Below are 26,529 nucleotides of genomic sequence, written 5' to 3'. Positions count from 1 at the left end.
AAATCCTGTTTTGAATGACAGAGGTTGAGGGCACTGAGAAACGCACCTTTAAACCACTGCACATGTGGGCACTCGCCTGACACAACTGCACGTCAGCTCCACGTACAACCAGGTCTCATTACTCTAGAATCTGCCATTCGGGGCCCCTCTCGGTGTACAGCGGGGGCTGCACAGTCCATGTAACTGGAGGCAGCAAAGACCAGGAGGCACCGTGGGGGACCCCGCTGCTGACCTAAATGTGGACCCACAGACGGGAAGAGGGGCCTCTGTGGTCCCCTCTGGACTTCTCCCATGGACCACCATCCCCTGATGACTATCTCATTGCAATGCTTGGAAACTCTACGAGGACGAGGCCGCAAGGGTGGCTGCCCTCCACCCATGCTTCTGCCAAACTTCTGGAAGAGGAGGCTGCAGAGGACCAGGCAGCCCCTGGGCCCTCAAGGGCCTCCGGGAACCCCGGGCACGGCCCCCGTGTAACCTGAGGCCTCAGAGAAGAGGTCTGGGTTTGCCTGCTCCCCTTCTCTTTCCTGAGACAGTGAAGGGATTCCTGGGTCTGAGAGCCTGGAAGCACGTGACCAGGGGCAGCACAGGTGACGCTGCCTTGAAAAAAGTAGTCTCCTGCCAGTGTCTCAACAGAGAGCCCAGCGCCTGCCGGAACGGCCTCCCGGAGGAAAGGATTATAAAAGGCTCTTTGTTGATCCCACCCCGTTTGCACAAACCCGCTCCTACCCGTCTAACCCACACGAAGGCCCTTTTAACTGAACAGCAAATCAAGTGTGACAGAATCACCTCCTTGATAAATTAGCTGATTAGAATTTCCTGAGGACACATAAGCACCCAATGCATACGATTTCCTACCCTACCTCTTGAATTGCTTTCTTTTTTTCCTCCATTTCAAGATGGATTTTTTTCCCCAATAGTTCTGCTGCCCATTTCAAACAAGCTGCCCCATGGAGACCTCTGGAAAACCTGTATTTTCCACACAGAAGACAAACATGCCCACTCCATCACCAGGATTTGCTGTCACTTCCTGAAACCCAACACTGCAGAATCCTGGTAGGTAACTTCTCTCCAGCGAGGGAGCTGAGCGTAGAGGCCTGACTCAGACCCTGATGCCAACAGAAAGTCATGTCAACTGCAGCCCTCAGTCGGAGGCATTGCTGAGGTTCTGTCTGCGTGCAGGTCTCAGGGGGCCGGGCCCAGGGCTCATGGAGGTCTCCATGGCTCCCAAGGGTCCAGCCACCTCCAGGCTCTGCCCATCAGTTTTACTGGGCTGTTGCTGCTGCTATTTCACCCCCCACACCTCTCGCTGTCTGAAGGTCACTTTCAGCCCCTACACTCCCAGTACGTGACCTTGGCATATCCTTGACATGCTCTCAACTCCTGTCCCTAGTTGCACCACTAATTTCCAATCGCTGGTGAGGCATCACATTTTCCTAGTCACTCCCCAGCTTCCTAATTTTCTACTTTTACCTTGAAGTTAATTCTTCTTCATGTGAGCAGGTGGAAGAGAGAGAGCTTTTTAGTGTCCACACAGGGAAACTGAGAACCCAACTCTCTCCCCATTGGGAGGTGGTGATGGTTACGTCATGTGTCCACTTCACAGGGCCATGGTGTTAGTTATCTGGTCAAGCACTAGTCTAGATGTTGCCGTGAAGGCACATTTTAATGTGATTAACAGTGAAATCAGGAGACTCTGAGGCAAGCAGATGACCCTCCATAATGTACGTGGGCCTTGTGCAATCAGTAGATGGCCTTACAAGATTGAGGTCCCCCAAGCAGGAAGGGATCCAGCCTCCAGACTGCCTTTGGTGCAAGATTGCAACATCGACTCTGGCTGGAATCTCCAGCCTGGCCAGCTGCCTACAGACTGTGCTCTTGCCAGCCCCATATGAGATGATTCTCTAAAACCAGGCATCTCCTTTGTCTCTCTCTCTCTCTCTCTCTCTCATATCAGGTCTGTCTCTTTGGAAGAAACTATTAAATTTCAATAATTAAAGACCTTCAACAAAATGCCTCAAGAAACCGTTAAAATGCAATGCTTTGTGTGTTAAGACAAATGACCCGCTTTGTTTTTGTTGTTCAGTTGCTCAGTCATGTCTGACTCTTTGCCACTCCATGGACAGCAGCAGGTCAGGCTTCCCTGACCTTCACTATCTCCCAGAGTCTGCTCACACTCATGTCCATTGTGTCGATAATGCCATCCAACCATCTCATTCTCTGTTGCCTCCTTCTCCTCTTGCCCTCAATCTTTCCCAGCTTCAGGGTCTTTTCCAATGAGCTGGCTCTTCACATCACGTAGCCAAAATATGAGAGCTTCAGCTTCAGCATTAGTCCTTCCAATGAATATTCAGGGTTGATTTCCTTTAGGATTGACTGGTTAGATCTCCTTGCAGTCCAAGGGATTCTCAAGAGTCTTCTCCAACACCACAGTTTAAAAGCATCAATTCTTCAGTGCTCAGCTTTCTTTATAGTCCAACTCTCACATCCATACATGACTACTGGAAAAAACATAGCTTTAACTAGATGGACCTTTGTCAGCAAAGTGATATCTCTGCTTTTTAATGCACTGTCTAGGTTTGTCATGGCTTTTCTTTCAAGGAGCAGATTTGCAAAATGAGAACATAGTCAAAAACTAGATATGCAGAACTGTCAATAATCACGATGTCAAAACTAATGGGCTACTGGTGGACTCAAAATTAAAGAAGGAACTCCTTTCAGAGGTAAAATCCAAGCGCTAACTGAAATTTGGTTCTTTCAAATCTCAGTCTTTCAATTCTCTGCACTGGTTTATTTCTTACAGAATGGATTTTCAAGTAGCTTTAGAATAAATTATAGCCTTGAGTCAGAAAAATCTAAATTACAGGCCCCTAGAAAAATCATACACACAACAGAACGTTGCCAATAAATAAAATCCCTTATGAAAAAAATCTTTCATAAAGCAAAGCAATAAAATTTTACTATTCAGTGCCTATCAGGCACTCTGTGAACAGTTACCAACAAAAGCATTTATGGTATAATCTTTGGTCACACAAACTAGCACCTACTTAGTGCCACAAACACACATCACAGTGAGGTGCCCTGGTCTGCATTGTTAGGAAAGGCTTATATTACATTACATAAACGGGGAGAATGCCCAGATTGATAATGAACACAATTACAGAGTAGGTCCCCGGAGAAGCAAAATGCAATGTAAAACGAACGCACTTTTCAAAAGACTGACTCCCAGCGCCTGCCCTGAAAATTATGAGCTCTTCCTGGTGGAAAAACTCATTAAAAAAAAAAAAAGTGTTGATTGCTAAGCCATATCTGATTCTTTGCAATCCCATGGGCTGTACCCCTCCAGGTTCCTCTGTGGAATTCTGCAGGCAAGAATACTGGAGCCAGTAGCCATGCCCTTCTCCAGGGAACAACTCATATGTCCACTCAAATCCTGTAGCAGTAAAGCATCCCTCACTTTTGGTACATGCCACCACTTGACTTTAGACTCAGAACAAAAATAATGGGTTTTCCTTTAACTCCAATCTCCATTAAGATAACAAAAGAGCTATTGCATTTAAAAAATGGCAGTCGGGGCCCATCCTACCTTTCCAGGTCTTCAAAAGGCCACCACCAGGGTCGTACCACACACAGTAGGGATGAATTTATTCTAGGTCCTGGTGGCTCCACGGGAGAGCTCAGACCATGAAATTATCAGAGCTTTGAACTTTGTCCTGTGCGGAACACAAAAACCCACCAGTGTGATTTGTAGGTTTGTGCTGCGGCCTGGCATTAAGTTAATGTGTAACAACAATTGCACATCAGAGAGAAAAAAAATCAACAAGTTAAATATATACTTCAGAAAAACCCAAACTGACAACAACAGCAAGAAAGTGGTAATCTTGGCAGTGCGGCAGTTTCCCCGCTTTCCCGCTGTGTTGGGCGCTTGCTTGGGACCAGGCGGCGGGCATGCGGATGCTGACGGCTGGACCCACCTCTGACCCAGTCAACAGGGCTGGGTTCTCTCCAGCTGCGTGGCTTGGGTTTCAGAACAAAAGCAGTCTGATTACTTGGGTTCAGGTAGAACCAAAAATTCCTCCCAGAGGATTTTCTGTATGGAATTTCAACACCCAAATGAGTTTAACTCTGATTTCTCAAAATGAGTCATTCTCAGGGAGCACAGAGCCCAGATACCTATTCACAATCAGCCACTCATACAGGCTGTCAGTACTTGCCATGAATAAAGAAGCAGCTAGTCATTATTTGAGATAATTTAAAAACAATAATGAATTTTAACTCTCAAAATTACTACATGCCTTTCTTTCTTTGGGGGCTTTCTTAGGGAGTGCAGTGGTGAAGGATCCACCTGCCAGTGCAGGAGACCCAATACACAGGTTTGATCCCTGGGTCGGAAAAGTCCTCTGGAGAAGGAAACCGCAACCCGCTCCAGTATTCTTGCCTGGAAAATCGCATGGACAGAGGATGCTGGTGGGCTACAGTCTGTGGGGTCACCAGGAGTCGGCGACAACGAAGCACTGATCACACACACACAACCACCAAGGACCTACGGCTCAGCACAGGAAACTGCTCGATGCTACGTGGCAGCCTCGCTGGGAGGGCAGTTTGGGGGAGAATGGATACATGCATATGTATGACTGAGTCCCTTCCCTGTTCACCTGAAACTATCACAGCATTGTTTGTTGATCGGCTAGTTTTAAAAAAATTAAATTAAATTAATGTACATCTGTGTTTACTAAATAAGTTGTCTCCATTTTGTAAACCATTATAAATCACATGTCTCACATCGTTCCATCAGAAGAAAAGGAATCTTTCTGAAATCCTGTAATCTTTGTCAGAGACTCATAGGTGGACTGTTAAAGGTTTACTTAGGCTATGTGGGAACTTGATATATGTTAATTAATAAAACTGGATGAGGACCACTCAGGTGGACCAGTGGTTAGGACTCCGCCTTCCAACGTGGGGGGTACAGGTTTGAACCCTAGTCACGGAAATAAGATCCCACATGCCACAGGTTATGGCTTTAAAAAAAAATCTGAATGATTTGTAATATTTAAAAAAAGAAGTTGCCAGTGACTCCTCACTTAGCACCCTGTGTAACTTCTCATGATAGTCCTGGGAAGGAAATTAGCTTTTCTGGGTAACTTTTAACAAGTTACCTAACCTCCCCAAGTTAGTCTCCTTCACAGGGTGGGAGTGCTAATGTCTGCTCATTGCTTTATTCAGGGACCGAACCAAGACATGCAAAACCCGGGTAGGCCCATTTCAGAGGACACACACATGATCGTTTTAAAAATCACACAAACTCAGGGCAAAACCAGGATTTGAACAAATGCTCCAAATTCCCAGCCCCAGCGTGGAGAGGACATGTGGGTCCCCTCTCTTCCTTCCTCAGCCCAGGTGCACCGAAGGTAAGGCCGCCGCCAGCCAGTGGAGAACACGGCAAAGCAGTAAAAGCCTTGATTTGATCTCTGAAAACTTTCCACGCAGAAATAGTTCTGAGCACTAAGCTTACAGAGCGAGGACTCTCGGTCCATTGTTCCCAGTTCTGCCTTCATCCTGGTTTGCTTTGGTGGCATTTTCCACAGAGAAGAATCATGTCTGCCCTGAAGAAAATCCGTATTCATTATAGTTGATTTATAGTTGAAAATGTATGTTCAATTTATCTGATTTTTGAAACACTCGGCCCTCTGTTGAGGCTAAAACAATCTCAACATGCACATAACGGAAAATGAGATGAAGAGATTTAGATCTAGTAAGACAGAGAGAGCCTTACAGGATACCGGAAATAGAAACTCAGAAAAAGGCTTTAACCTTATCACTAGGAAGTCGTGCGTGCAGGTAGAACTCTTTCTCTACCTTTGCTCGCAAGTTACCATGAGTAAGAAACCTATGTGGGTAGATGTCTTTCTTGAGAAGCTCCACACACCCTAATCTCAAATGTAGCAATACAGTAACACCTGCTCTATGAGCTCCCTTCCTCCTCCCTGCTCCACTCCACAACCCCCCAGCACCTCCACCACCCTGCCAACACAGACAGCAGTGCCTGGACAATCACCATGGTACCCGCCCCACCCCCGGGGGTCTCATCAGTTTTGTTTGGATGGACTAGGCCTTATTTAATGGACCTGTGTAACAAAGCACAACGGCACAGTGAGTTTTCTAATACATCTCAAACCTGCACGGCAAACTAAATTTAACCCCATTAGTAGCACCCCACTCCAGTACTCTTGCCTGGAAAATCCCATGGAATGAGGAGCCTGGTGGGCTGCAGTCCATGGGGTTGCTAAGAGTCGGAGACGACTGAGCGACTTCACTTTCACTTTTCACTTTCACGCATTGGAGAAGGAAATGGCAACCCACTCCAGTGTTCTTGCCTGGAGAATCCCAGGGACGGGGGAGCCTGGTGGGCTGCTGTCTACGGGGTCGCACAGAGTCCAACACGACTGAAGTGACTTAGCAGTAGCAGTAGCACCCCAGATAACTAGAAATGAAGGTTTTGACAAAGTAAGGGATACAGCTTAAGGAAGGATACAGACAGGACAATCAAATCACAGCACTAAAGCCGCACTAAACTCATCTTCCCACCGAGGGCAGGGGAGGAAGCTGCCTGCCTCTAAGAGCCTCAGGCAGGATCCTAGAGACAGGTGGCACGTCACCCAGCCTGGACTCCTTCACAAGGCAGGATTCCTCTTACAGGGAAGAAAAGCCCACCGAGAAGTTTTCCACAAGTAGGTGAATAATTTCAATACCGCCTTTCACTCAGGCATTTACTGGCTGCCAGGCTATACAAGGTACTCATGAGGAATATGAGCGCACCATCCTGGAGCCTTCAGCTCCTCCTAAATGCCAGCAGCTGTGCCATGCACTCCTCTGCAGAGCCTCTCCGAATTCTCAGAAGAGTCCAGGGTAGCAGGTCCCCATCCTGGGCGGCAGGTGAGGAAGCAGGGGGACTCAGACCAAGACTGGCTGATTCTGCAGCCCACGACCTCTAGCATTTCCTCAAGGGAAACTGAAAGTCTTCTATAAGAGCTTCCAGAGACATTCCAAGGAATTATTAGAGGGGAAAAAAAAGAATGCTCCTTTGTCAGAGAATTTAATAAGGAAAAATTTCAGCTAATCAGCCATTAAAATTAAGATATTGAACCAAATCATCTATTATGTCAAATACATATTAGAACATGGTTAATTTATTAGAGAAATATTGAATATGTATATTAAATATGGCTAATATCAGCTTCATTCTCTAAAAGGAGCTTAGTCTAGTTCAGTCGCTCAGTCGTGTCCAACTCTTTGCGACCCCATGAACTGCAGCACGCCAGGCCTCCCTGTCCATCACCAACTCCCGGAGTCCACCCAAATCCATGTCCATCGAGTCAGTGATGCCATCCAACCATCTCATCCTCTGTCATCCCCTTCTCCTCCTGCCCTCAATCTTTCCCAGCATCAGGGTCTTTTCAAATGAGTCAGCTCTTTGCATCAGGTGGCCAAAGGATTGGAGTGTTCGCTTCAACATCAGTCCTTCCAATGAATACCCAGGACTGATCTCCTTTAGGATGGACTGGTTGGATCTCCTTGCTGTCCAAGGGACTCTCAAGAGTGTTCTCCAGCATCACAGTTCAAAAGCATCAATTCTTCAGCGCTCAGCTTTCTTTATAGTCCAACTCTCACATCCATACATGACCTTATGGAAAAACCATAGCCTTACTAGATGGACCCTTGTTGGCAAAGTAATGTCTCTGCTTTTTAATATGCTGTCTAGGTTGGTCATAACTTTCCTTCCAAGGAGTAAGCATCTTTTTTTCATGGCTGCAATCACCATCTGCAGTGATTTTGGAGCCCAGAAAAATAAAGTCAGCCATTGTTTCCACTGTTTCCCCATCTATTTGCCATAAAGTGATGGGACCAGATGCCATGATCTTAGTTTTCTGAATGTTGAGCTTTAAGCCAACTTTTTCCACTCTCTTTTTAGGAGCTTAAGCCATCAGATATAAGTCATTATTTAGTGGTGCTAATAGCACAAACTCCTGGGGGTTTGGGGGGAAAAGAGGAGTGACTGTTAGTGGGCATGAAGATTTCTTCTTGTGTTCTCAAACTGACTGCAATGATGACGAGCATGATTCTAAATATACTAAAAACAATTCCTCACTTTAAATGGATGAGAGGTAAGGTATATCAATTATATATATATATTTTTAATTGACATATAATCATGTTGATCAAACCAGTCAATCCTAAAGGCAATCAACCCTGAACATACATTGGAAGGACTGATGCTGAAGCTGAAGCTCCAGTACTTTGGCCACCTGATGGGAAGAGCTGACTCACTGGAAAAGACCCTGACGTTGGGAAAGACTGAAGGCAGGAGGAGAAGGGGGATGACAGAGGATGAGATGCTTGGATGGCATCATCAACTCAATGGAGCAAAATCTGCAAGACAGTGAGGGACAGGGAAGCCTAGTATGCTGCAGTCCACGGGGTCACAGCAAAGAGTCAGACACGACTGAGCAACTGAACAATAACAGTTGTGTTCAAGTGCAGAGCAAAGTGATTCCATATACACATATATACCTACTCTTTTTCAGATTCTTTTCCCTTACAGGTTATTACAAAATGTTGAGTATGATTCTGCGTGCTACACAGTAGTCCTTGTTGGTTATCGATTTTATACATAGTAGTGTGTGTACGCTGGGTGTATACACAGTATGTCTTAGATAAATCAGGTGACTTCCTGGAGCCGCACTGTCCCCTGTCTGTGCAGTGACTCTGGATGATGACAACAGTATGTATGCCAAGTATACTTCACAAAGCTGTTTAAAAAGGCAGCAAGTGAGGCTGCTGGCTTTGCTGTGCTGTCAACTCATTCCTTTGTTTAATTTTTATTTTCTGTGGATTATAATTGATTAACAGTGTTGTGTTAGTTTCAGGTGTATGGTCAATTCGTTTTCTTTCTATTTTTATTTTTAATCAGAGGATAATTGCTTTGCAATATTGTGTTGGCATCTGCCATACAACAACATGAATCAGTCATAAGTATACATATGTCCCCTCCCTCTTGAACCTCCTCCCCCCACCTCCTCCCCATCCCACCCCTCTAGGTTATCATGGAGCACCAAGCTGGGCTTCCTATGCTACCCAGCAGCTTCCCACTGCCTGTTTTACACGTGGGCGTACGTCAGTGCCACTCTCTCCATTCATCCCTCCTTCTCCTCTCCCTGCTGGGTCCACAAGTCCATTCTCTGCGTCTCTGTTCCTGCCCAACAGCTCTCACTCCCCTGGAGCTCGCAGACTAGAGATGACAACGGAAACATCTGCGACTAAGTAGGGAGGAGGGAGTCCCTTATCATCACCCAGATTCACTGCACAGACAGGGGAACAACGAGGCTCCAAGAAGTCACCTGATTTGTCTCAGGCTCACCGTGTCAGCCAGACCAATGGATGCACGCCCAAGGTGTCGTAAGGGCATTTGATGTCTTTCTTCCAAATATCTCTAAGAACTTGATGTCACAGTTAAAAGTAACAGTGAATCAGGGTAGCAAAGCAGAGTCCATCCCGCCAGACTGCGATTAACGGAGGAAGAATAAAAGCAGTCGAGTAGAGCATTTCCCACTTCCCTTCATACTAGGAAGAAAGAGGATGTTCTTTAACGACATGATAAAAAATAAAGTTTGAGCCTATTATTCTCAACCATTAATAGCTCATCAACCCATCACCTACCATTTATTTAGATACTTGGAGCTTCCTTAGTGACTTACCAGGAAACACGGTAATGAAATTAAAGAGCTACAGGGAGAGAGAAAGAAGACAGGACTTTCTCCAGGGATCAAGCCAGGTTCCCATGTACTTACTCTGTCCTTGGACTGGCCTGGCCCCATTAATCAAAGCAAGTGGTTTTCTGGGAAATAACGTGCTTTTGTAATCTGAAAAAGAGATGCTAGAGGAAAACTACGATGTCATAGGGAAAAGGAGAGCAACCACTGTGATATATTTAACTGCATTTTCTCACTTCTTGCTGTGTTACATGTAATGGAGTAAGGTCTTTGCTGCCCTTCTGTAACTGTACCTGGTTAAACAGGTTAAACTAACGGTGTGTTTACACAACGACGTGAGGTAACGTCAGTATTGACACTGATACCAGATCTGTTTGTACTTAAATCCAACAGCACTTATGTAGATATTCTTTATATAGCTATGTTACTATAACTATACATGGAAGCTTCTATTTTTTTACTATACATGGAAGCTTCTATTTCTTAAGAAACAACACATAAAAATGGATGTAAAGTGTGAAATTTATAGTTGGCCTCTATTTTTTAACAATCAGACTGAAGAAAGAAAAGGTACAGCCGGGGTTGAGCAAATCCAGACTCCCTGCACCTACTTCAGTGCGTGGCACTCGGAAGACCTGCAAGAAGGGCCAGGTTTTTAACTGAATGTGACTCTACAACCATGGGATAAAAACAGCTTCTCCGCATGGCACACTTAACATTGTTTCTCAAATTTAAGTTGTGTCATCTGAAACTAAAACAATCTTCAAAATTTAATTTACTCTTCGGTTTCCCAGCAATCAGTCTTTATGGAAGCCATTGAGATTTCTAGGTTTTCTTCTGTGGGAGAATAAAAAATACTTGAGTCCATGTCTCTCTAGTTAATTCTCAAGAGCTAGCACCACGTCTGGAACAGAGGAATTGCTCAACATGTTTTTCAGAATAGATTAAAAATATAGCTTTATATCAATAACCCATCACTCTGCTCTAGATCTAATTAAAGACTGAATACTTAGTAAGCAGTGAGTTAGTTAACTAATAAAAACTAATCAACAAGAAAAAAACCCAACCAATCTTGAAATACCTCCAGTCCTGGTCAGCACCTCCAGCTATCTGACCTCTAATTTTGATTGAGATTTAGGACGGTTTTCATCAGTCTTTCTAATCCTAACACAACAGTGTAATGAAATGGCCCTCTGGTACCCACATTTCCAATAGAGAATATAAACTCTACCCTCCCCTTGGATGGTTGTCAAAGTTGCCCTAAATTAACAATATGGATTATTATGGATTTTCAGTCTCCTCATTTTCACCAAAAAATATTTAAAACAAAATACTCCATTTCAGGATTAAAAGCATTAACAACGGGATTAGAAAGGCAAAGTACACTCCACACTACAACAGCAGAATATATTCTCCTCATAGCACACGGAACATAGATCAAGACAGACAATATCCCAGGCTATAAAACCAACTGCAAAAACGCTTAACTGAAATCATACAGAATGCATTCTCCAACCATAAGGGAATAAACTGAAAGTCAATAACAGATGTGAGGAAAATTTCCAAACATCTGGAAACTAAACATACTTTTAAATAACCCACAGGTCATACATATACACTGTGGAATATTACTCAGCCATTAATAAGAATACATTTGAATCAGTTCTAATGAGGTGGATGAAACTGGAGCCTATTATACAGAGTGAGGTAAGCCAGAAAGGAAAACACCAATACAGTATACTAACACATATATATAGAATTTAGAAAGAAAGTAATGATAACCCTGTATGCGAGACAGCAAAAGAGACACAGATGTACTGAACAGTCTTTTGGACTCTGTGGGAGAGGGCGAGGGCGGGATGATTTGGGAGAATGGCACTGAAACATGTAAATTATCATATGTAAAACAAATTGCCAACCCAGGTTTGATGTGTGATACAGGGTGCTCGGGGCTGGTGCACTGGGATGAACAGAGGGATGGGATGAGGAGGGAGGTGGGAGGGGGGTTCAGCATGGGGAACACATGTACACTCATGGTGGATTCAAGTCAATGTATGGCAAAACCAATACAATATTGTAAAGTAAAATTAATTAATTAATTAATTAAAAAAATAACCCACAGGTCAAAGAGGAAGTCTAGAGAGGAATTTTAAAAAGACATTTAACTGAATAAAACTAAAAATTAAATGTGACATATCAAAATTTACAGGACAGAGCTAAAGCAGTGCTCTGAGGAAAAATTACAGCATTAAATAAATACATAAGAAAATAAGAAAGAACTCAAATCAGTAGTCTAAATTCCCACTTCAAGAACCTAGGAAAAAGACAAAATAAACCCAAAACAAGCAAAAGGAAAGAAATATCAGTAACAAAGGTAAGAGCAGATATAAAAGAAAGCAGATAAATAGCAAAAATCAGTAAAACTAAGAGCTAGCTCTTTTAAAAAATTAATAAAGTCAATAAACTTCCTAATAAGATTGACCAAGGGAAAAAAAAAAAGATAGAAGAAACAATATACCAATATTAGGAATGAGATAACACTACCCTCCCTGCAGACATCAAAAAGATAGTAAGAGAGTACTATGAACAACTTGACACACAAAAAATTGGGCAACTTAGAGAAAATGGTTCACATGCTCAAAAAACAAAAACTACCACATCTAATACAGTATGAAATAGATAACTTCAACAGACATTAACCATTATGGAAACTGAATTTGTCATTTCAAAACTAAGAAGAAATCTCACTGAAGAATTCTACCAAATGTTTAAAAAAGAATTAACACTAATTGCATCCTTAGTCACCCAGGAAATGAAAGGCATTTTCTGTGATTAGACATTGTATGAAGCTAGTATTACCCTGATACCAAAATCAGATAAAGATAGTACCCTACAACACTAACAAAACCAACCAAACAAAAACCCAACTACAGACCAAGATCTCTCATGAAAATAGACATAAGAACGCTTAATAAAACCTAAGCGAATATGAGTGAGTGGAGTGAGTGAAGTTGCTCAGTTGTGTCTCACTCTCTGCAGCCCCATGGATGGCAGCCCACCAGGCTCCTCCATCCATGGGATTTTCCAGGCAGGAATACTGGAGTGGGTTGCCATTTCCTTCTCCAGGGATCAGTTCAGTTCAGTTGGATAGCAATATATAAAAATAATTACGCACACGATCAAGTGGGTTCCATTTGGGTTTACTTCAGGAATCCACTGGTTCAATATTTGAAATATTAATCAATATAATTCATTATATTAACAGGCTAAAAAACCATAATCATCTCAATTGATGGAGAAAACACTTGATAAAATTCAGTCATCGTTTAAAAAAAAAGAAGAGCTCAATTTCCTCAACTTGATAAGGCATATCTGCCAACGACCTACAGCTAACATTACACTTAATTGTGAAAAGACAGAATGCCCTCTAAGATCAGAAAGAGGCAAGGACATTTGCTCTCACACTCTTATTCAACATAGTGCAAGAAGTTCTAGCCAGTTCAATAATGCAAGAAAAGTACATGAAAGGTGTACAGTTTAGAAAGAAAGAAATTAAATCATCCCTATTTGCAGATGACATAATTATCCACATAGGAAGTCCTAAGGAATCCACAAAAAAACCCTAGAACCAAAATCAATGAGCTCTACAAGGTTATAGAACAAGAGTTAAACACAAACACAATTTTTTTTTACTGTATTTCTACATAGCAATGAACACATGGGCATTGAAATAAAAAACACAATACCATTTACAAGTGTTCAAAAGTGAAATCTATGCAAACATGAACAGAAATTATATGCTTAAAACTGCACAATAATGATGGAAAAAATGGAAGACTGGAAGATTCAAAATAGTAAAGATGCCAGTTCTCCCCAAATTCTAGCAGATATGAGATCATTCAAAAATTTATATGAGAGCAAAAGGAACTAGAATAGCTAAAACAATGTCGAAAAAGAATAAGCTGGGAAGAATTGGTCCACCCAATTTCAAGACTCAAAGCTATAGTAATCAAGACTGTGATGTTGGCTGAGACACATAGCTCAATGCAGCAGAAAGGAGAACTTAGAAACAGACCTACACAAATATGCCCAACTAATTTTTGATAAAAATGCAAAAATCACTGAATAGAAAAGGCATAGCCTTTCTAACAAAAAAAGGGGGCTAGAGCAATTAGACATCTACAGGCAAAAATCACAAACAAACAAAAATCTCACAAAAAAACACAACCTACATCTCACACCTTATATGAAAGCCAACTCAAATGAGTCATTGACTTAAATGTAAAACTATAAAACTTAAAAAACACTAGAAGAAAAGTCTTCAAGACCTAGGGCTAGGCAGACTTGACACCAAAAGGATAATCCGTAAAAAAGGAAAAACAACCAATAAATTAGACTTTATCAAACTTAGAATATATTTGCAAGCCATACATATCTAATGAAGTAGTATCATCTTCAGAGCAGTGTGTTGAGTAAGAAAAGCAATACCTAACATATAGTATGATTCCAATTTTATAACATTTTTGAAATAAAATTATATGCAGGAAAAATTAGTGGTTGCTTGAGGCAAAAGAAGAAGTAGGGGCAGAAGGGAAGTGGGTGTGGATATAAAAGGACAACACAAAGAACCTTTTTGGTGATGGAAAAGCTATTTATCTTCACGTAGCAAGGTCAACGGGCTTCCCACGTGGCTCAGTGGGTAAAGACTCTGCTTGCCAATGCAGAAGACGCAAGAGACGTGGATTCGATCCTTGGGGTGGGAAGATCCCCTAGAGAAGGGCATGGCAACCCACTCCAGTATTCTTATCTGGAGAATTCCATGGACAGAGGAGCCTGACAGGGTGTAGTCCGTAGGGTCGCAAAGAGTGAAACACGACTAAAGCAACCGAGCATGCGTGCACGCACATCAGTGCCAACATCCCAGCCATGATGTTGTCCACATCACATAAATGTCACTGCATTATTCTATGCATGTGAATCTACAATAATTTCAGCTTTTTAAAAAAATCTTAAAGATTACCAAGAATGCAAAACTCCCGAAGAATACAATTCCATATTGATTGAACTCTCAAATCCCCACTCTTTTCTGCCAACTCTTGCCTCCTGTGTGTCAGATGTTGACTCGTACCAAAGTCACTCCAGCTAAAGAAAACCACCTACACACCACAGCTGAGTCTTGCGTACAATCCAGCACCAGGATCTGGGTACTTTACAGAGACCTTCCGGACTGTGCAAACCTCGTGACTGACGGAGGCAGGTTCAGCCCAGGACAGGTGCCAGAAGTGTCTGAGTTTCTGTGTAGACACCAGCAGACGGGCGTGGCCACCTGCACAGGGAAGCAGCAGGTTCTGAGACCAAGGCCACCACTTCCCCATCTCCCTCCACTTCTGGCCGAGGCAGCACTGAGTACACAAGGGCCTCTGCACTCCGAAAGCAACAGAGCCGCTGCCCTGAGACCAGCAAGCACGCAGATCACCTCCTGAGCCCTTAGCAAACGGGTCCTGATGTGGGTCTGAAGTTCCCTCTCTTCTGAGGTGAAAGCTGTAGGCTCCTCCCAATGGGAAAAATACCTTTCCATCTAAAAGACTATGAGAAATGTGGTCCAAGCTAACTGCAGCCGTGAGTCTGTACAAGGAAAAGAAAGAGTCACTGACCAGGCATGCGGAATATGCATGGCTAGCCATCTCTAGAAACAGTCACAGAAAAGAAACTCTGCTGTTTGAAAGAAACGTGCGTGCATGCCTGTGTGCTCAGGTGCTCGGTCGTGTCTGACTCTTGGTCACCCCACGGACTGTAGCCCGCCAGGCTCCTCTGTCCATGGGAATCTCCAGGCAAGAATGCAGGAGTGGGTTCCCATTTCCTTCTCCAGGGGATCTTCCCGACCCAGGGATTGAACCCGCGTTTTCTGCATCCATAGTTGGATTCTTTACCACTGAGCCACTAGGGAAGCGACATACATAAAGAACTATACCACTCATGAGATCAGTGTTTTGCTTTGTTTTGTTTTAATCCCCTCTCAATAATGCAAACCAAAGTGCTTCCCAGGTCTCTTCAGCTGACCTGCAAGCACACACAGAGAAGTGGCTGCCCCGGGTCTGGGGGACAAGGGACCAGAAACCCTCCTGCTGAGCCAACCTTCTGTTTCTCCTGGACTGATCTGCACAGATAGCCACTATCTTCATCTCAGAAGATGAGTGTTCCAACTGACACAAAGACTTCTTAAAAAATTCCCAGCCAGAGAAAAACAGATGCACTGTGTGGAGAGTAAGACCTGCTTCTACGGAATCGACTTTCCAGGAAAGCCTAGAAACAGTGCTGTCTGCTGACAATGGCATTTCCTCCTTCCTTAGAGACAACTCATCCCAGCAGGAAAGAAAAACCAGGAGAGATTGGTTGTATTCACCCACAAAAATAAAAACAGGCTATTAAAGTCCTAGAGGAGAAAACAAGCAAAACCGTAATTGTCTACTGGGACAATACGAATTCAGTAATCCAGCATGCACCAGAATTTAATAAGCCATTTTGCTTCAGAATAATTGTGGCATGGGGTTTGATTTAATTAATCTCAGCAGGTTTGGAAACAGCCCCCAGGAAATCAGTGTGATAAACCCCCTTGGACGTGCTGATATGTCAGGGTGCTGCAGACTCATACCTTCAGGCGGCAGCAGGGACGCTGTGCACTCTGACCCACCCACTGCCAGCCTTGAAATACCAGGACACGCGCGCATCCCTGCCTCGCGTGAAGGCTTCCGGTGAGCACCCACTCAGGGTGAGCACCTTGGATGAGGGTCAGAGTAGGAACAGACCAGGAAAACCGGAGAGAAACCCTGCTTCCTCCTACAAGGGGATCAGAAAGAACATCTACCATGTTCTCTAAGCCTGAGTATTTTCTCCTAATTTTCAGTCGAGCCACAGGAAGCCCCAGCCCACAGCAGGGGAGGACAGCATAGACAGATAGAGCATCTCCACCCTTCTCCAGGGCTCCCCATCCCCGGTGGCAGAAGAGTCTAGCCTGAAAGAGAGCCCGGAGAAGGTCACCCTACACCACCACCCTCCCACCCAGCACAGAGATCTAGGAGGGACGGTGAGGCTGCAGGGAAGGATTAGTGGAAACTGGGAAGGGCCTCCCTGTGGCTGGAACCATGGCTGCGTTTAGGAGTGGCCCGTCCTTCCACCTCAATGAGCACCATCATCATCCATGAGCGCAAGACACTCTGCCGGGCACATGGCCTTTCAAGAGCTGCAACTGGACACAGGTGGCTCAACCCTGAGCAGAATGGTTGATCCCGATGCTGGTGGGTGAGGACAACTACTGAAGATACAAACTGACTTCCCTGGTGGCCCCGTGGTTAAGGCTCTGCACTTCCAGTGCAGGGGGCGCGGGTTCAAGCCCTGGTCAGGGAGCTAGGACTTGAGGTTAAGAAACGAAGAAAAAATACGAACAGAATCCCATCAGTCATCCAGATTCCACAAGCTGCAAGTTTACAAGTCAGTCTTCTTCCTCACACCTTGCCATGGCTTTTCATCCAAAAATGAATCCTCAGAAGAAGCTGCCACTTTCCTTATTCAGAATTCCACAGCTTCATTTCTCAGGGATGCCAGGCGTCTCAACCTGACTTAGGTACAAGGATACACTGACTCAGCACAGCCCGTGTGTGGGCCCCACCCTAGACACACACACACACACACACACACACACCCCAGAGGTCACTGCCAAGAACTGGAGCTGGGCCATAACGGTGAAGTCCCCCATGCTTTTCTGGGAAGTGTGGGACACCACGGTCCTGGCAGAGAGGCCTGAGGACGCAGAGGGGAGATCTAACGCCAGAGCTGGACTCGACTCGATAAAACAAGCAGGCTCTTCAGTAAGACGGGCCACTCAATCCACTCTGGGGAGTTTAGGTTTGTTTCAGAAAAGTCAAAGGGAGAGAAAGCAAGCCTTGGAGATCTTAGAACAGACCATTTTAAAGAACACTGTTGACTTTTCCCAGTGTTTTCTGGGTTATTTCTTAACGTCACATTTTAAAAATTAAAATACAGTTTTAACTTTTCTCATTTTAAAAATCTAATCCTTTTGAATATAATTGAAGCTGTAGATATTCATATATTCCCTCCTCCTTTATTGTTTCAAATGAGGGGGTGGGGGATGTTATTTCAGAAGGATCCAGGGAACATTTAAGCCAGGGCAATTCCTGTGAAGGCCTGTATTTCTAAAGGCTATTCAGCTCGTGGGTAACACCAGTGATAATGTTAAGGCCACACAATGGAGGCTAGTCTTTACCATAATACTGAGCCACTTGTGTGCCGGCCACACAAAAGTTTCCCTAGTGGTAGATGTTCACTTAGTCCTCGGGCAGCGGAACAAATGGAGTGAATCAATTATTTCTATTTTCAACACAGATTTAAATGTATTCCGGCCAACCTAAAGAGTAAACATCAGCTTCCTATATACCCTGCACAGCAAAAAACAAAACCAAAAACAGAATCTAACTTTTCCACAGAGACAGAACAAATCATAAACCTGAGATATGAATTCTATTTCTTGTTTCTTTAATTGATTTGACCAAACCACTAGGACGGACTCTAGACTAAAAGAAACAAGAAACCCACAGACCTTACACTGGATGGTGGATTTCATCCTGAGAGTACTAACTATGGTCTCCAGCCCCAGGCAAACTGGATTTTAATAACTGGTGGGGATATTTTAGGATAATTGCTGCATGGGGTTTGATTTAATTAATCTCAGCAGGGTTCAAAGAAGGCCCATGGAGTCAACATGAAAAATGTCCTTCAGATGTTCTATTATTGCAAGTGGGGTGATTACACCACCAAAAGGTATAGAGCAGGCTGTAGCTATAAACCGAAACCTAAAGAAACGCCTTCTACATGGTGATAGGTATGCTTGTTCTGCCACAGGAAAGACGGGATAAAATCATCAGCTCAGGCTCGATGCAAAGCAGACGCCCATCAACAGTTATTGAATTAACAATGAATGAAGGTTGAAAGACTATGTGTGACGGAGCACAGTATGCAGAAAGGTCATATGTTATTTAAGTAACTGTCAGAAATACGCAATTTATAATATGACATTTAGATCAGAGAAGACAGCTCAGGTGTAAAGACAGAGATGGAGATGTTTGGTGTGTTCAGGTGTAAAGACCAAGTCTGAAGGTGTTTGGTGTGTCTGAAAACAGGTGTCTAGGTACAAATGACAGATTAGGGCAGGGTCAGAACCCCGGGGTCGGGGGCAGAGAGCATTCTTACTGGAAAGCGCTGTGCCTTCATGAGTTTAGAATCTGGTTATATTCCAAAAAGTCAAGCGCTTCTGCACAGAGGATGGAAGACAATGCCGGTGCTGGGAAGGCAGGCCGGGGGTGGGGGCCTGTGTGCTCTGCTCACGCAAGACCTCTGCAGTCCTGCCTGGAGGATGCTCAGTCAGACCTGGAGATGCACTCAGAATAAGATGGAACCACCAAGAGAGCCCCAAACCAACAGGCCCTCAACACCTAGCAAGTATTCATGGAACAAGCGACACTAGCTCCGCTTTCTCCCCATCCCATCACAAAACCATCCGAGCCTCCCCTGCCCCAGCTGACAAGTGCCAGGACCTCTTCTGAGCACCCTGTAAGAATGGACTCTCCCATCCTCACGCAACCTATGACTGTGGTTCCCAACTTCACTGCCCCTGAACAATCTAACACTATTTGTGGGTGAGAGAAGGCATCAATCTTTCCGAAAGACCCCCAGGTAATTCCAACACCCAAGAAAGTTTGAACTACTCAGCGAAGAGATGAGTACCACTATCTACATTGTTCAGAAGGGCAACCGAGGCAGAGAGGTCAAGGCCACCCCAAAGTCACACAGCGGGCAAGCAGCAGAGTTGGGACCTGAACCATTTATCTGATGACCTTGAAACACTAAGAAATCATGTCAGGGAGCAGTGTTGTAGAAATAGTCTACATCACTAGTAGGGATGAAATGAAGCAGGGTGGGCGAGGCAGGTGTGCGAGTGTACACAGTACAGAAACACACGGATGGTGGGCAGCAGATCCCAGAGGGAGGTCTGACCAGGCAGAAATGTGGTCCCGGATCTTTGAAGGAGCAATGAAGAGCTGCTGTTTCTCATACGTTCTAGAGCACTGGTTCTCAAGCTAGCATGTCAGAAAGTCACCTGGAAGGTGTTAAAATACAGACACACACCCCCGAGTCTCTGAGTCTGGGGGACTCCAGGGGGAAAGTCCTAGAATTTGCTTTTCTAACAAATACCCAGGAGATAGTGACTCAGAACCACTGTTCTGGGCACACGGTGACAGTAATGAACGAAGGGCCCCTCAATTCTAGGGGCCACTCAGAATTGTCTAAAGGTCCCTCATCGCCGAACTGTCTGTCTCCCCACCTCTTATTCTGTCCCCAGAGGCTAGAATGCCTCCCTCTGTCACCCCCTTCCCCAACCTGGGCACTCCTGTTCAGCCCAGGCTGTGGTTAGCACCTCCTCCTAGGATCCTTCCTGGATCCTAGGCCTCTCATGAACTCCCCTAACACCCTCCCTGCAAATTGATCCCTCACCTGCTATGGTCCCCAGACTTTCACACACCAGCCTCTACCCCCGGAAAGTGTGTGAGCCTCCCTAAGGGTAGGGATGTTCCTAGCATCCAGCATATAAACTCTTGAAGCCACAGAGTCCCAACACCCCAAGTGGACAGGTTTCTACACCTACAGGTCAGTGGTTTTAGTACTCCTATCTACTCTCTCTTTATACCTTGTACGTGGTGGTGACTGACCAGGGCCTGACCCTGTTTAATGTAACTGAGGTGTAACTTTGATACTCCACGACAGGACTGCTTACTGTTCCTGTTATATGAACAGCAATTTCCCTGAAAGCCTGTAATCCTGGCTCTGCTACCAGGAGCATACCTCCTCCCTGGCCTCCCGACCCCTCTGCTCTGAGAGTAAAATCAGGGTTCCGTCCCCTGCACCTGCCCGGGATGCCAAGCAAAGACCCCAGCTTCCTGCGGGCTGCCTCCCACCATGGCCACCTTCCAGGCTAGTCAGTTCCGACCCGTGTGCTATTTTCCCCAAGGACAGCCTGCCAATCTCTGTAATGGAGCTAATCAGGGAGGGAAAAGGCTGGTCCCTCCCTCTCTCAGATTAGACAGCAGGGTCCTCTTAGAGCTCCTCACCTCCATGGCTAAACCCCAAGACGGAATGGGGGCCCACTCAGATCTGGCCAGAGAAGATGTCCTGAGTCAGGCACCCAGTCCCCGAAATGACGGCGCTGAGCTTGCAAAGCTCCCATGGTGACGTGGAAACAGGCGGAGGCTATTTCTGGCCAAGTAATCAGGTCCTTGAAGGTCCTAGTGAGGGGAGGGAACGGTCCTCTGTCTAGGACACCTGAAGATCACTAGCATAGGCTGAGGCATGAGGCGTTACTCGTGACCACAAGCGTTGACATGCCGACCACAGCAAATGGCCACAACCACGTTTGGACCACCTCTGTCCATCTGGGGCTTGCCGCAGCTCCTGGCTTCCCCCAGTCAGCCAGTTCCCTTCCTCCTCTGGTCCAGGAGGGAGATGAACAAGATGCCCGGAAACCCCCTAAGGCCCCATGCACCGCTTCGTATCCCCACCTCGGCTAGGCACCAGGAACCTTCTAGCTCGTAAAAGGCCCTGAGGACACTGCTGCGGAGGGAGCTACAAGCTTCAGAGGAGAGACGCTGGAAACTCATGCGTGTGGGTCTCTTGAGCCAGGCAGCCCCATGTTCAAACCTCAGCCTTGACTCATCGTATGGGGCTACAGCCATGAACCTTGACGCCTTCAACTATGCAAGGGAGCTGTGAACCTAACCTGCTCTTCAGTTACACAGTCCTCATCCAAACCACAGGACACAGACACGTCTCATCAGTTCTCCCAGGGACGCACAGACCCACCCATCTCATTCGGGAACATCAGAGAGAAGTTAATTACATGCAACGTACACCTGAGGGCATCAGGGCTGGATTCTGTCAAGAACGGCAGGTATGGAATGGTTGAGCAACTGTCGGGAGGCAGCACCCTCCAGGTTCCCCAAAGGCTCCCAGAGAAAGGGGTGAGCCAGACAGCAGGGAGCAAAGCTGGGAACTGGGGGGCACGGGAGTCCCAGGTCAGTAGGAGAGACCGGTAGGCAGCGCAAGGCCAACACAGAGACAGGCTCCCCGTCACCCCCGTTTCATCTGAGATGCAGAGATGAAGGGAACCATGTGAGTACTAATGCCTCTCTCTCTGCAAGTGGAAAATGCAATCCAACATTCCAGTTACTGATTCTGAAACTGCCATGGATTGTACAATGTGCCTCTAGAAAGCAGAGGTTCCTGCCTGGTCTTCCTGCCTGATGTTCTGGAAAACAAAAAATACTTCTTTCTAAAACACTTGAATTTATACTTCTGTGTTTTTATGATTCCATGTATGCCATTCCTTATCTCAGAAGCAAATATTGTTAAAATATTTAGCTCTCAGGCCAAAAAAAAAAAAAGAGCCCACGGACAATTTCATCCTCCATGAATCCTCCTGCTGCCTCTGAGCTTAGGAAAGGGAGGGTGGGGGCAGGGCAGCAGTAGCTGCTCCACACAGCAGGTCTCTGAGAGGCCACCCCACCAGGCTGTAGAGCCAGGCATAGAGAGTCCTGGACCAGCAGCCAGCAGGTCGGGCATCTAGGGCCAGCCCTACCGTCCAGCTGCCTCCCTTGGACATGTCATTTTATTTCTCTGGGCCATAGTTTCCTCATCTGTGGAATATAAGGTCCCTTCTAGCCATCGAAGCAGAAAACTTTCCCAAGACTGTGCTTCAGCATCTGCAAAAGAACAAATACTTTCCTACAACTCACAGGAAGGCAAAGAAGATATCTGAACAAGGCTTTAAATTGTACAATGAAATGGAAACAAACTAGACTCACGGCATCACAGAGCGCTCAAGGACCCTGAAGCTCTGGCCAGCTAAAGTGAAACTGACCTCTCACTATAGGGGCAGAGCAGCTGGCAATGGTCTTGGCATGAAGCTTTCTCGAGCTCTCCTGTAGCCAAGGGGGCCGGCACTCACTTCAGGAAAGCCAACTGGAGGCCAGTCCAGGCAGTGTCCCCATCTTTCTGAAGGACGGGAGACAACAGTTCTTCCCCACACGTGGCTCTACAGGTACAGCTATTATGCCCTCCACTGTTATAAAATGCAGACTAAATAAAACACACAAATAATGACCTCATTTCCAAAGCCAAATCCCAACCCATGTCTGAGTTCAAAAGTTGGTGTGGCGAGAAGAGGGGGTCTGGGCCTGGTATTTCACTTCTCCAAGCCTCCCTTTATCCATCTGTATAATGGGGTTAGGAATGCATCGATGTTACAGGGATGCGAGGAGGATTCGTGAGTTATTACTGCATGTACGTTCCTCAGAAGGGTACCTGGCTCCTTGTAAGTGCTCGATAACTGCTACCTAACATTCATATCAATATAAGTATCAACACAGCCAGAGAACTTGTCTACCGATGGTACTGCTTCAGGGAGAACAGACACAGCCAGGAACAGGCAAGGAGATCCTTGAATCCACAGCAGTCCTGGGGAAGCTACCGCCTCCTCCTGACACTTTTTGACATTCTGAAATAAAGACGTCTGCCAGGTGATGGGGGACCAACTGGCAGAGGAGAAATGGACACAGGGATGGCAATGCAGGAGAAAAATCAGCAACCAGAGGAACCGAAACAAGAGGCGGGAAAAGCACAGGGAGAAACAGGTAAAAGGTAGGTTAAAGACAGGAGCTCAGGCAGAAAGACAGACCGGCAGGCTGGTGGGAGGAGAATGGCTGATCCGAGGCAGGTGGGTGAAGATGAGAATGCTGGGTAAGAAACAGTCACATAAAACTCTAAATGGTGGGGGCGGGGCAGAGGGCAAGGTTCAGAACAGGGAGGCACAGCCAACAGGTCCCCGGTACACTGCATTGAGGAAGCCTGGTAGAGGGACACAGAAAAGGAGCGTTCGTTAGGACGGGGTTGGGGGGCGGGGCGGGATAAAACAGGTAACGTTTCTGTGCCTGCTAGAGAAGGCGCGCACAGAACTCGGGGACTTGGCAGGGATAACAGGGTAGAAAACACCAGGCACGGAAAACGAGGTGAGACGCGGGAGCACGGCGGGAGGACCGACGCGTGACACACGAATTCAGACGGCCCTGGTAACAAGTAAATAAACAAGTTATTCTTCTACTCATCGACAAGGCTGTCCAGTGCTGGGAAACAACTGACCGAGAGAGTTGAGAGTTTTGTTTGTCTGCTTGGTTGGTTTGGCTCTTTTTCCACACCTGGAGGGGTTGGGGGAGGGCATTGCTCGGGCTCTGAGACAGTACAGCCAGATGGTGGCCGTCCGCTCAGGTCACCCGAGTTCCTCAGACGTGGGCGCAGCACTGGTCTGTGATCCCGGGGGCTGGGGTGCCGACTCCCCCCACCACGCCGTCCACAAGTGGAAGGAAAACGGCTCTGGAGCCCACCCCTCCAGCTCGGGATCCCGCCGTCTCTCTCGGAAGATGAGGCCCGGGGCACCAGGGAGCGAAGTTCTCCAGTGCATCCCCTGGGCGGCGCGGGCGCCCCGCGCCTTTGTCCCTCCCGCAGCCCGCGGCGGGTCAAGTCCCGGGGGTGCCCGGGCGCGCGGGGCTGGAGTCCCACGATGCCGGGCCGCCCGGCCGCGCAGCAAACGCACTGAGCGAACCTCACGCCCAGGCTGCGGGGCCGGCGTTGGGGTACCTCCGTTCCCGGACTCGGGCTCCCTGTGGACACCCGGGCACCGACGCTGCGGACCGCCGGCCCAGCGCCCCGTGCCCCGGTGCAGCCTCACCTACAGCGGCCCCGCTCGCAGGAGCCCCGAAGTCGGCCGATCCTAGACGTCCTGGTGACTTAGGATCGGTCCTGCCTGGCCCCGCGAAGCTCTGAGCACTCCGGAGTGGCGGAGAAGCCTCAGCCCCGGCGAACCGACTTTGGGCTGGCGGGCTCGGATGAGGCGCGAGGAGCGCGGCGCGGAGCACACAGCCTCCACCTCCCTGCCCAGGCCACGCCCCCACCCGGGCCACGCCCCCGGCCGGGCTCTTCTTCCGCCCCCAGGCCACGCCACGCCCGTTCCATGGCCACGCCCCCTCACGGCCACGCCCCCGGCAGGGCTCTCCTTCCGCCCCGGCCACGCCACGCCCTCCACTGGCCACGCCCATGCACAATACCGCCTCTAGTCCGGCTCCCTTTCCACCTCCCCCAGGCCACGCCACGCCTGTCTCCTGGCCACTGCCCAAGCTCGCCTCTGCCTCTTGCTTTAGGCCACACCTCCAGTTTGGCCCCTAGACACTCCACCCAGCCCCACCCCTACCCCAGGCCACCTTGGCAGCAGCCCCGCTACCCCCACCATTCTCCCAACCATTCCCAACCCCACCCCCATCCACCACGAGGATATACCCCACCGCGTCGACGGCCCTGCTACACTGCCCCCCGACCCTAGCTCCTCTTCCCCTTAGCTACATGCCCCAGCCCGGCTCCCTTCCATCCGCAGCCAATGACTACCCCCATACCAGCACCCCCAGCCTGGCGCCCCTAAGCTCGGCTCCACCCCCACCCCAAGAACTCCCCAGCCTCGCCTGGGGCCGGGGGAGCGAGGAGCATTTTCTCCTCCTCACCAGGGCCACTGCGCCCCTCAGCCCCCTAGCCCCATCTCTGTCCTGGAAGGAGGTCACTGCAGGCCAAGGCGCCCTGGCTGCCCTTTTCGAGGGGCGGGTGTTGGGGAGAAAACCCAGAACGAAGACTTTTAAACCTACCCACCCTCCAGGACGCACAGCAGGTCTTCCGTGGGCTGTGTGGGTGAACCCACTCAGGTTTCACCTTCCTGGTGGTTCAAGGCTTAATCACTAATTCACGCGAAAACCACAGAGGCAAAGGCAACCCTCCAGCGCTAAGATCTGGGCCCTAAAACTTCCATGATTGTTTCCTGATGTGCACCTAATGGAATTCATAAAATAAACACGTTCTTTTAAAAACTGCCATCTTTTAGATGATTCATTTCAGTGGTTCTGTGTGCAGCACTATTATTATAAACATGTGTTACTTTTATAATCAAAGAAGAACCACCACCTCTATTAAAAAACTAAAGAACATATAAAAATATTAAATTTCGAATGTGTGTGGTGTGCGTCACTCGGTGGTGTCTGACTGTTTGCAACCCCATGGACTGTAGCCTGCCAGGCTCTTCTATCCATGAGGATTCTCAGTCAAGAATACTGGAGTGGGTTGCCATGCCCTCCTCCAGGGGATCTTCCTGACCCAGGGATGGAACCCAGGTTTCCTGCATTGCAGGCGGATTCTTTACTGTCAAAATTAATCCTATGTATGCTTTCTTGAAACTCCAGTGCTTTGGCCACCTCATGTGAAGAGTTGACTCACTGGAAAAGACTGATGCTGGGAGGGGTTGGGGGCAGGAGAAGAAGGGGACAACAGAGGATGAGATGGATGGATGGCATCACTGACTCGATGGACATGAGTCTGAGTGAACTCCGAGAGTTGGTGATGGACAGGGAGGCCTGGCGTGCTGCGATTCATGGGGTCGTGAAAAACTATTCTGTGTGATACTCAAATGGTGGCTACATGTCCTTATGCATTTGTCAAAACCCAGAGAATATACAACACAAGGAATGAACCCTTATGTAAGCTCTTTCATCATAATCTACAATACTGGCTTATCAATCACAACCAATATGCCACACTGAGGCAAGAT

The 26,529-nt window shown here is 47.0% G+C and overlaps 1 protein-coding gene across 2 annotated transcripts in view; it reads right to left on the bottom strand.

The window, feature by feature from the left end:
• The window catches only part of SPATA13 (spermatogenesis associated 13), a 106,413-nt gene extending 81,597 nt beyond the window's left edge, over positions 1-24,816 (bottom strand). The window contains exon 1 of one of the 2 annotated variants that reach the window (XM_069602285.1): positions 24,616-24,816. The gene's annotated coding sequence lies outside the window, so the exon portion shown is untranslated. Of the gene's footprint in view, positions 1-3,586; positions 3,673-24,615 lie in introns of those variants that run through there. The other variant, XM_069602286.1, reaches the window with a different exon arrangement.
• Between the last annotated feature and the right edge of the window lie 1,713 nt (positions 24,817-26,529).

Source organism: Ovis canadensis, chromosome 10 (assembly GCF_042477335.2).
Source record: "Ovis canadensis isolate MfBH-ARS-UI-01 breed Bighorn chromosome 10, ARS-UI_OviCan_v2, whole genome shotgun sequence".
NCBI lineage: Eukaryota > Metazoa > Chordata > Mammalia > Artiodactyla > Bovidae > Ovis > Ovis canadensis.
This window is presented reverse-complemented; position numbering and strand designations above follow the sequence as displayed.